The 10,888-nt window shown below is 49.2% G+C and overlaps 1 pseudogene; it reads right to left on the bottom strand.

Moving 5' to 3' along the window:
- On the bottom strand, positions 3,866 to 4,836 carry LOC110255908 (annotated as a pseudogene).

Here is a 10,888-nt window from a genome sequence, read left to right as displayed (position 1 = left end):
CTGCTGTGGTGAAAGCAGAGGGGAGGCAAGGTAAGGATGCGGTGTTGTCCCTGCTGTGGCTCGGATCGCTGTGGTGTGAGGTTCGATTCCTTGCCCGGGAACTTCCACATGCCACGGGTACAGCCAAAAGAAAAAAAAAAATCTTGGGTGGGGATGGAAGAAACTGGACCCCACTCTGTCTCAGGGTGAAATGACTTCCCTGCACCTCCTGAAGCTACTTAGAGACCAGAGAAGGTGGGAGAATTCAACATGGAAGGGCTGGAAAGAGAAAGACCATGGGGGCATCTTTTGGACGCTTTTCTTCCTTTCTTCCCTCCTTCCTTTTTCCTTCCTTTTTAGGGCCACTCATGCACCATATGGAAGATCCCAGGCTAAGTGCTGAATCAGAGCTGCAGCTGAGACCTACACCCCAGCCACGGCCACGCCAGATCCGAGCCACCTCTGCAACCTACACTGCAACTCTCAGCAACGCCAGATCTTAACCCGCAGAGCGAGGCCAGGGATGGAACCTGTGTCCTCATGGGTACTAGTAGGGTTAGTAACCTGCTGAGCCACAGTGGGAACTCCCTGGAAGCATTTCTTTGCCCGCCTTTGGTGGAAGGTTGGGATACACCTCCTTCTGGGGTTCCCTGAATCCTGGAGAAGAAGAGAGACATCAGGAAATGTGGAGACTGGCCGCGTGGCAGACAGTCCTGCCCGACAGGGCAGCAGGGCAAAATTCAGCTGCTGGAGAAGCGACAGAGCCCCACAGTAATTGTGCCTTAAATTCCTTAACGTCCGGTGACTTGAATCCATCAGAGTCCCGTCGGGGTGGGGTTTGGCAGCCGTCTCCACAGGCTTCCCAGAGGTACAGGTTCTTCCCAGCTCACCATGCCACCCCCGAAGGTGTGGCCCTCACTGTCTGACCCACGGGCAGGAGGGATTCCAGCATCAGGGTGGAGGAGCGAGGGCTCCTGGAGCTGCCGCAGGAGCTTTTCACCTGGACCCTATTGGCCAGAACCTAGTCACACGGCCACACCTAATTGCTCAGGTGGCTGAGACAAATGGTCTTGACTCTGCATCGGCAGGTACAGGCTAAAAACTGAACATTCCTCTCCTACAGAAGAAGGAAGGGGAAGAAGAGTGGAAAGTGGCAGCCAGCCAGCCTCTTGGCCACAGATGCACGGACAAAGGGAAACACGTATTGAGCAAGCACCAAGCTCCTGGCATCGTGCTTAGTGTTTGATCTGTTAGTCACGTCTTCCCAGAACTGTGCTCTGAGGAAGATACTGCCATCATATCGATGAGGAAACAAGCGCGGAGGCCTTGGGGGATTTGCCCAAAGTTGCACAACTAGTAGAGTCTGGTGCTGGGACGACCAGCTTTGTCCTGGACTGAATATTGGGGACCCCTTCAATTCAAACGTCGAAGCCCTCACCCCCAATGTGAGGGCATTGGGGGCGCGGCCTTTGCAGGCGGTGGGGCCTTTGGATGAGGTCTCCAGGGTGGGGTTCCCCTCAGGAGCACCTTTGTTACCAGAGCGCTTTCCGTCTCTTGCCTCTGTCTCTCTTTCTCTCTCCACTTGGTGAGGACACAGTGAGGGTGCAGCCATCTCAAGCCAGAAGGAGCATCTTCACTGAGAACCGAATCTGCTTGCACCATGACCTTGGGCTCCGCAAGCTATGGTTTATTGTTTTTTGTTTTTTGTCTTTTTGTCTCATTAGGGCTCTACCTGCAGCATATGGAGATTCCCAAGCTAGGGGTCCAACTGGACCTGTAGCTGCCGGCCTACGCCAGAGCCATAGCAATGCAGGATCCAAGCCACATATGTGACCTACAACAGAACTCACAGTAACGCCAGATCCCTTACCCACTGAGCAAGGGCAGGGATCGAACCTGCATCCTCATAGATGCTAGTCCGCTTTGTTTCCGCTGAGCCACAAGAGGAACTCCCTCGATCTGTGTTATTTTGTTATAGCAGCCCGAGCGGACCGAGGCTGACTTCAAGCTCTTCTCACTGCTACCAGCTGCCTTGGGAGTCTAAGAGCAGTGGGTGGAAGGGGGGCTATTTAGCCATCTTTTCCTTTTGTTCAGACTGGATCATTAGGCCAGGAAAGGAAGGAAGGGTTTGGAGGAAAAACAACTAGTAATTTTATTTTTTTTTTAATTAAAAAAATTTTTTTTAATTAAATTTTTTTTATTTTTTAATTTTGTGTCTTTTTAGGGCCTCACCCTCGGCATATGGAAGTTCCCAGGCTAGGGGTCTAATCGGAGCTGTAGCTGCCAGCCTACACCACAGCCACAGCAACTTGGGATCTGAGCAACGTCTTCGACCTACACCACAGCTCACGGCAACACCAGATCCTTAACCCACTGAGCGGGGCCAGGGATCGAACCTGCAACCTCATGGTTCCTAGTTGGATTCTTTTCCACTGCGCCATGATGGGAACTCCTAGTAATTTTTAAAATACACATTTGCCTCCTTATTTTTAACACTTAGGGTGAGGGATGCAGATGGAGAGCGGGATGGCAAATTCTCGAGAGTCTGGTCCTTGCCAGAGATGAAAACAGTGGCCGTTCCTGAGAGGTGAGAGTCTAAGCGTTTGGGCAAGACCCTCCTACTGTCTCTGGATGTCCGTTCTCCCATCCCACCCACCGAAGGATGGGCGAGAGCAGGGCTCCTCCTGCACTGGAATCCTTGGAGAGCTTTGCAAAGAGATTTTTTTCTTCACATGGGTATTTCCTACTTTCCCTCTTCCATAAGGATCCAGAACCAGCAATTCTAGATATCAAGCTTTCTTGATAGCTTTTTAATTTTTAAAGTTTTGTTGCGGTTAGAATACTTAGCGTGAGAGCAGCCCTCTTAAAATTTTACATGTACAAAGCATTGCTGTACAATGACGCACGGCAGAGCTCCAGAGATTTTTCACCTTTTTTCTTTTTTGTCTTTTGTCCTTTTAGGGCTGCACCTGCGGCATATGGAGGTTCCCAGGCTAGGGGTCGAATCGGGGCTGTAGCCATCGGCCTACGCCACAGCCACAGCAATGCCAGATCCAAGCCTCGCCTGCAACCCACACCACAGCTCACGGCAACGCTGGATCCTTAACCCACTGAGTGAGGCCAGGGATCGAACCTGCAACCTCATGGTTCCTAGTTGGATTCGTTTCTGATGGGCCTTTATGGGAACTCCACCATTTTTTTTTTTTTTTTTCTGGCCCAACCCTGCAGCTTGAGGAAGTTCCCGGGCAGGGATTGAACCCCAGACACAGCAGTGACCTAAGCCACAGCAGTGACAACGCTGGATCCTGAACCCACTGTGCTACAAAGGAACTCTAAAACAAAATATTCTGAGTTTTGTTCAAATAAGATTTTTGAGGAGTTCTCATTGTAGCTCAGTGGTTACAAACCCAACTAGTAACCATGAGGATGTGGGTTTGATCCCTGGCCTAGCTCGGCGGTTAAGGAAGGATCCAGCATTGCCATGAGCTATGGTGTAGGTCACAGATATGGCTCGGATCTGGCATTGCTGTGGCTGTGGCGTAAGCTGGCAGCTGAAGCTCCGATTCAACCACTCGTCTGGGAACTTCCATATGCTGTAGATGTGGCCCTAAAGAGACCCCAAAAAAAGAGATTTTTGAACAGATTTATACAGCCTTCATTGTAGGAGTAGGTAAGCATCGCATCTAAGACAGCACGTCCATCTCTCAGCCTCAACCATTTACTCAGAAAATTAATTTTGTCTGCCTGCTACCAGTACAGGCGGTTCTAGAATGTTCTCGGACCATGCCTGGTCGCAAGGTTTAAACATGAGATTTATTTATTTGTTTATTTATTTTTAAACATCACAAATAAGATCTTTTATGTGTCACCATTAAAGGTATGAATTTTAAACAGATTCTTGGACTGGGGGCTCAGATCCATCAGCTCGTTTGACTCGAGCACCTGTCTCATCCTCATCCCCAGTCGCTTTTCCAGAACTGCTTCCATTCGCCATGTCGCTTCATGAGTTTTCCTAATTCAAACTTGGGCTCCTTAGCATTTTCGCTTTTCTAACAGCACGGCACGGGGCGGATGCACAGACTGGCGAGCCTCTTCTGCGTCCTTGGCGGTGCGGTCAGGAATCGGTTTATTGAGCGCCTCCTTCAAGTCTTTGTTTGCACCTCTGGGTCATGATTCTTCCATCATCTTCTTCTGGATTTGGCGGACTTGATGGTGCTGGACCGCTGGGCGTTTTGTAGTAAAACCCACACAGAATAGACGAAGCAAATAACCACCGGTAGCCTTGTCATCAGCATGAGCTTCAGTCGTGGAACTTGGTCGGGCAGTTTTTGCCCCGAACATCCTCAGTGGTCAGCTTGAATTTTCTAAATGCAACGTCATCATTCTGCAGACCAGCAAGGCTCAGACACACGACCCTTGAGGTCATCAGATGTGATTTTGTTTCCTTGAGTTCTCATGACTTGTGTTTTCCCAATTCTTTTTTTTTTTTTTGCTTTTTAGGGCCGCACTGGCAGCATATGGACGGTCCCAGGCTAGGGGTTGAATCGGAGCTGCAAGTGTCGGCCTACACCACAGCCACAGCAATGCCGAACCCTTAACCCACTGAGCGAGGCCAGGGATCGAACCTGCATCCTCATGGATCCCAGTCAGATTCATTTCTGCTTCTCCACGACGGGAACTCCCATTATTTCTGATATTGACCGTAGCTGGTGCTTTCCCATTGGACCGATCTTTCTTAGAAAATGGGTCAACCACTTTCTTCTTGGCTCCCTTTTTGCCGCCTTTCATAGGCCCTTGTTCTTGCCATGAGCTGTGGTGTAGGTCGTAGATGTGGCTGGGATCTCAAGTTGTTGTGGCTCTGGCGTGGGCTGGCAGCTGTAGCTCTGATGTGACCCCTAGCCAGGTGCATATGCTACAGGTGCAGCCCTAAAAAAACCACAAAAAAGAAAACAAAAAATAAGAAACAAACCAACCCAAAAAACCAAGAAACATAAAATATCAAGAAATCAGATAAAATATCTGAGAATAAACATAACAAGAATCATGCAAAACCTCCAGGAGGAAACCTTTGAAACATTCCCAGAGGACGTGAAACTGGAAAGACATGCTCAACCTCGGAAAGATACCCATTCTTCCGAAGGTAGCTTATAAATTGAACATCCTCCAAATAAAAACAGCCAGAGGCATTTTTTTTTTCTTCTGGAACTAGACATGCTGATTCTAAAGTTTACACTGAAAACAAACAAGCAAGAAGACCAGGACACACTGAGGAGGGAGGGGAGTTGGGAAGGAACAACCTGACCTGATGTCTTGACCTGGTGAAGCCTCATGAATCAGCTCCTGGACAGACAGACAGAGCGATGGGACAGAAGCCGAGACAGGTCCCTGCCACAGGCAACCTCAGTGTATAAAATGCATCCTCTTGAATCTGAGAGCTGACCATGGATCATTTATTTTTTTTCAGTTTTTATTTTATTTTTTTGTCTTTTTAGTGCCACACCCTCAGCACATGGAGGTTCCCAGGCTTGGGGTCGAATCGGAGCTGTAGTCGAGGGCCTACACCACAGTCACAGCAATGCCAGATCTGAGCCATATCTGTGACCTACACCACAGCTCACAGCAACACCAGGTCCTTGATCCACTGAGTGAGGCCAGGGATGGAACCCGAGTCCTCATGGATGCTAGTCGGGTTTGTTAACCAATGAGCCACGACGGGAACTGTGACAATGGATCTTTTAATACATACTGACCGAACAAGTGGGTAGCCACGTGGAAATTAAAAAAATCCAAGTGCTCACTCATCACCAGGATAAGCTTTAAATGGATCCAAGATTTAAATATTAAAAAGTGAAAAGGATGAATTCTTTTGCTCTCAACAAGAACAAGAGTTGTGAGTGGGCACAGGGTTGACTAGGAGTGGGCTGGACTCAGGTTGAATTACCGGGTGTGGGAGCTGGCATTGATTAACCCACACGGTCCTGAGCAATCCTCAGTTTCTTCCTTCCTTCCTTCCTTTCTTTCTTTTCTTTCTCTCTCTCTTTCTTTCTTTGTCTTTTTGTCATTTCTTGGGCCGCTCCTTCGGCATATGGAGGTTCCGAGGCCAGGGGTCTAATTGGAGCTGTAGCTGCTGACCTACGCCAGAGCCACAGCAATGCAGGATCCAAGCCATGTCTGTGACCTACACCACAGCTCATGGCAACGCCGGATCCTTAACCCACTGAGCAAGGCCAGGGATCGAACCCAAAACCTCACGGTTCCCAGTCGGATTCTTTAACCACTGCGCCATGATGGGAACTCCCAATCCTCAGTTTCTTTTATCAGCCTAAGTTTCTTTCTTTTTTTGGCTGTGCCTGCTGCATATGGGAGTTTCCAGGCCAGGGATCAAATCCCAGCTGCAGCTTTGACCTGTGTCACAGCTGTTGCAATGCCAGTGAGAACTCCCTAAGTTTTATTTTTAATTTTTTAATTTTTAAAATTTATTTATTTTTTTTCTGCTGTACGGCATGGGGACCAAGTTAGACATACGTGTATACATAATTTTTCCTCCCGTTGTTGTGTTGCAATGTAAGGATCTAGACATAGTTCTCAGTGCTACACAGCAGGATCTCATTGTAAATCCCTTCCAAGAGCAATAGTTTGCATCCGTTAACCCCAAGCTCCCGATCCCTCTCACTCCCTCTCTCTCCTCCCCAGCAGCCGCAAGTCTATTCTCCAAGTCTATGATTTTCTTTTCTGTGGAAAGTTCATTTATGCCATATATTAGATTCCAGTTATAAGGTATTTATATATCATATGGTATTTATCTTTCTCTTTCTGACTTATTTCATTCAGTATGGGAGTCTCAAGTTCCATCCATGTTGCTGTAAATGGCATTATGTCATTATTTTTTATGGATGAGTAGTACTCCATTGTGTGTATATACCACATCTTCCTAATCCAATCGTCTGTCGATGGACATTTGGCTTGTTTCCATGTCTTGGCTATTGTGAATAGAGCTGCAGTGAACATGCGGGTGTATGTGTCTTTTTGAAGGAAAGTTTTGTCCGGATATATGCCCAAGAGTGGGACTGCTGGGTCATACGGTAGTTCAATGTATAGATTTCTAAGGTACCTCCATACTGTTCTGTGTAGTGGCTGTACCAGCTTACATTCCTGCCAACAATGCAGGAGGGTTCCCTTTTCTCCACACCCCCTCCAGCACTGGTTATTTGTGGACTTATTAATGATGGCCATTCTGACTGGAGTGAGGTGGTATCTCATGGTAGTTTTGATTTGCATTTCTCTAATAATAAGGGATACTGAGCATTTTTTTCATGTGCTTGTTGGCCATCTGTATAACTTCCTTGGAGAACAGTCTATTCAGGTCTTTTGCCCATTTTTCCATTGGGTGGTTGGCTTTTTTGCTGTTGAGTTGTATAAGTTGCTTGTATATTCTAGAGATTAAGCCCTTGTCCATTGCATCATTTGAAACTATTTTCTCCCATTCTGTAAGTTGACTTTTTGTTTTCTTTTTGGTTTCCTTTGCTGTGCAAAAGCTTGTCAGTTTGATTAGGTCCCATTGGTTTATTTAAGTTTTATTTGTTTATTTATTTATTTTGTCTTTTTTTGCTATTTCTTGGGCCGCTCCGGCGGTATATGGAGGTTCCCAGGCTAGGGGTTGAATTGGAGTTGCAGCCACCAGCCTACGCCAGAGCCACAGCAACGCGGGATCCGAGCCGCGTCTGCAACCTACACCACAGCTCACGGCAACGCCAGATCGTTAACCCACTGAGCAAGGGCAGGGACCGAACCCGCAACCTCATGGTTCCTAGTCGGATTCGTTAACCACTGTACCACAACAGGAACTCCTTAAGTTTTATTTTTAAAAAATTTATTTTAAGAGTTCTCATCGTGGCTCAGCAGTAATGAACCCCACTAGTATCCATGAGGATGAGGGTTCGATCCCTGGCCTTGCTCAGTGGGGAAGGATCCTGTGTTGCTGTGGCTGTGGGGCAGGCCGGCGGCTATAGCTCTGATTGGACCCCTAGTCTGGGAACCTCCATATGCCTGGGTGTGGCCCTAAAAAGCAAAACAAATAAATAAATTTATTGAGGTATAGTTAATTTACAGTATTGCATTAATTTCTGCTGTATAGCAAGGGATTCAGTTATATATATATATATATATATTTACATTCTTTTTCATATATATTTGGTGGGGTTTTTTTTTAGGGCCACACCCAAGGCATATGGAGGTTCCCAGGCTAGGGGTTGAGTCAGAGCTACAGCTACTGGCCTCCGCCACAGACATAGCAACGTCAGATCGGAGCCACATCTGCGACCTACACCACAGCTCATGGCAACACTGGATCCTTTACCCACCGAGTGAGGCCGGGATGGAACCCGCATCCTCATGGATACTAGTGGGGTTGGTGGCTGCTAAGCCACAACGGGAACTCCTTCAGATAATGTTACATATCTTCCTTGATGAGGGGCCAGGGCGCTGCCCCCAGGCTGCACCATTGTGTCTTGACCGCTCGCCCCCGGTCTCTGCATCCCCTCCCTTCCCTGATGAGCAACTGTTTGAACCTGCAGTTTGGAACTCAGGGAAGGTCATGGAGGCTGCAGCTTATTCCCTAAAAACAAGAACATGGGGGGCACAGGCTCGCGTATCTAGCAGCCCGACAGGCTCCTGCTTGGTTTCAAGTTCCTTGTGCTGTAAGAGTAGAACCTTGTTTATCCAACAACCTCAGTTTCTTTCTTTCTTTTTTTTTTTGGTCTTTTTGGGGCCGCACCCACGCCACAGTCATAGCAACTCAGGATCTGAACCATATCTTCAACCTACACCACAGCTCGTGGCGATGCCAGATCCTTGACCGACTGAGCGAGGCCAGGGATTGAACCTATGTCCTCACGGATGCTAGTCACATTCATTTTTGCTGAGCCACAATGGGAACTCCAACCTCAGTTTCTTGACCTTTGGCTTCGAAAGGCAACTTGCTGAATATTACTGATGTGGTGATGTGGTTACTAACCCTCAAAAGCATAGGAGGTGACCTGCCCTAGGCCACCCCAGAGTGTGGGTCTTAACCCTTGCTCCTGGCCACAGATAAGCTTGACCACCCCTGGGGACGGGGGTCCCTGAGGCAGGGCACGGGGCTTGGTGGAAACAGGACGGGGTGTCCCAGGACAGGTCCAGGAGCCGTCCTGCATTTGGGGTTCGGGGACTGCCGTGGAGCCGGAGTTCACTGGGAGCTGGTCAGGAAAGGTTTCCCAGAGGACGCGGGTGTGTAAGGTCAGTTCCCATGTTGGGTTGGGGATTAGCAGACAAGCAGAGGGCAAGAGCGAGCTTGGCCTTGGATCGGAGAGAAAGGCGGATGCTGGCGAAAGCCAGACACACTCAGTGGGTTAAGAATCCAACCCCAGTGGCTTGGGTCCCTGTAGATGTGTGGGTTCAATCCCCAGCCTGGCATGGTGGGTTAAAGGCGTCAATATTGCTAGAGCTGCCACCTATGCTCAGATTTAATCCCTGGCCCAGGAACTTCCATTTGCACATGTGGCCATTAATAAAAAAAAAAAGACGGTCGGGTGGCACCCTTCAGGCCCCCAAGCCCCTAGGCTGGCCCAGTTTCAAAACCAAAGAAAGAGCCCAGCAACAGAGACAGCCACAGTTTAAGGGTTGGGGAGCTTACATGTCTGGAGCAAGGTCCTGGAGCCACACCCCACGTGCACAGCAGAGGACAGGCAGGAGGTGGCGGCAGTGGCCTTTGCTCCCCAGGGGTTAACAGGGGAGGTTCCCAGTTATAGGGGGACTGGTGGCAGGTTTGCTCATTCGTTGCCAGGGAAACCAGCAGAAGGGCACACCCCTCCCACCCCTTTAATGAGAACAATCTCTAGCTGGGCCTGGGGCAAGTAGGCAGGAAGGTCAGTCACACGTGTACAGGTGAAGCAGGCAGTGCTGGAGCAGGGGATGCACCGGGAGCAGGAGAACAGCTATCTTTTTTGGGGGAGGGGGGCTGCACATGCGGGACACGGAAGTTCCCAGGCTGAGGGTCGAATTGGATCTGTAGCCGCCAGCCTACATCACAGTCACAGCAACACAGGATCCGAGCTGCGTCTGCACCACAGCTCACGGCCACGACAGATCCTTAACTCCCTGAGCAAGATCGAACCCACGTCCTGGTGGATCCTAGTCAGGTTCGTTACCACTGAGCCACGATGGGAACTCCTGAGAATAGCCATCTTGAGTGGCTTGACCATTCAGGCCAAAGAGGTTTTTTTTGTTTGTTTGTTTTGTCTTTTTGCCATTTCTTTGGCTGCTCCTGCGTCATATGGAGGTTCCCAGGCTAGGGGTCGAATTGGAGCTGTAGCCACTGACCTACACCACAGCCACAGCAACTCGGGATCTGAGCCACATCTGCAAACGACCCCACAGCTCATGGCAACGCCAGATCCTGAACCCACTGAGCAAGACCAAGGATCGAACCTGCAACCTCATGGTTCCTAGTCAGATTCGTTAACCACTGAGCCATGACGGGAACTCCCAGGCCAAAGAGTTGAATGGGACCAGGCTCAGACTGTCAAAGGCCTTGAGTGCCAGGGTCATGACCAGCACTGGTCTCATTGCCTTAAATAACTTGTAAGACCTCCACATACACAATCCCGCTGGATCCTCAGGCCAACCGAGCCACATGAACTTGGGTTTTTCCCTTTTCTTTTCTTTTTTGGCCGCCCCCCCAGCATATGGAGTTCCTGGACCAGGGACCAGATCCAAGTTGCAGATGCAACCTTTGCTGCTACTGTGGCAACACCAGATCCTTAACCCGCTGTGCTAGGTGGGGGATCACGGCGGCATCCCAGCGCTCCAGAGAGTCTGCTGATCCCACTTGCCAGAGCGGGAGCTTCTGGGCTTGTGTTTTAAGCGGATGGGT

The sequence above is a fragment of the Sus scrofa genome, chromosome 12 (assembly GCF_000003025.6).
Source record: "Sus scrofa isolate TJ Tabasco breed Duroc chromosome 12, Sscrofa11.1, whole genome shotgun sequence".
NCBI classification, from domain to species: domain Eukaryota; kingdom Metazoa; phylum Chordata; class Mammalia; order Artiodactyla; family Suidae; genus Sus; species Sus scrofa.
Note: the sequence above shows the minus strand (reverse complement) of the source record. Positions and strands in the feature narration are given on the sequence as shown.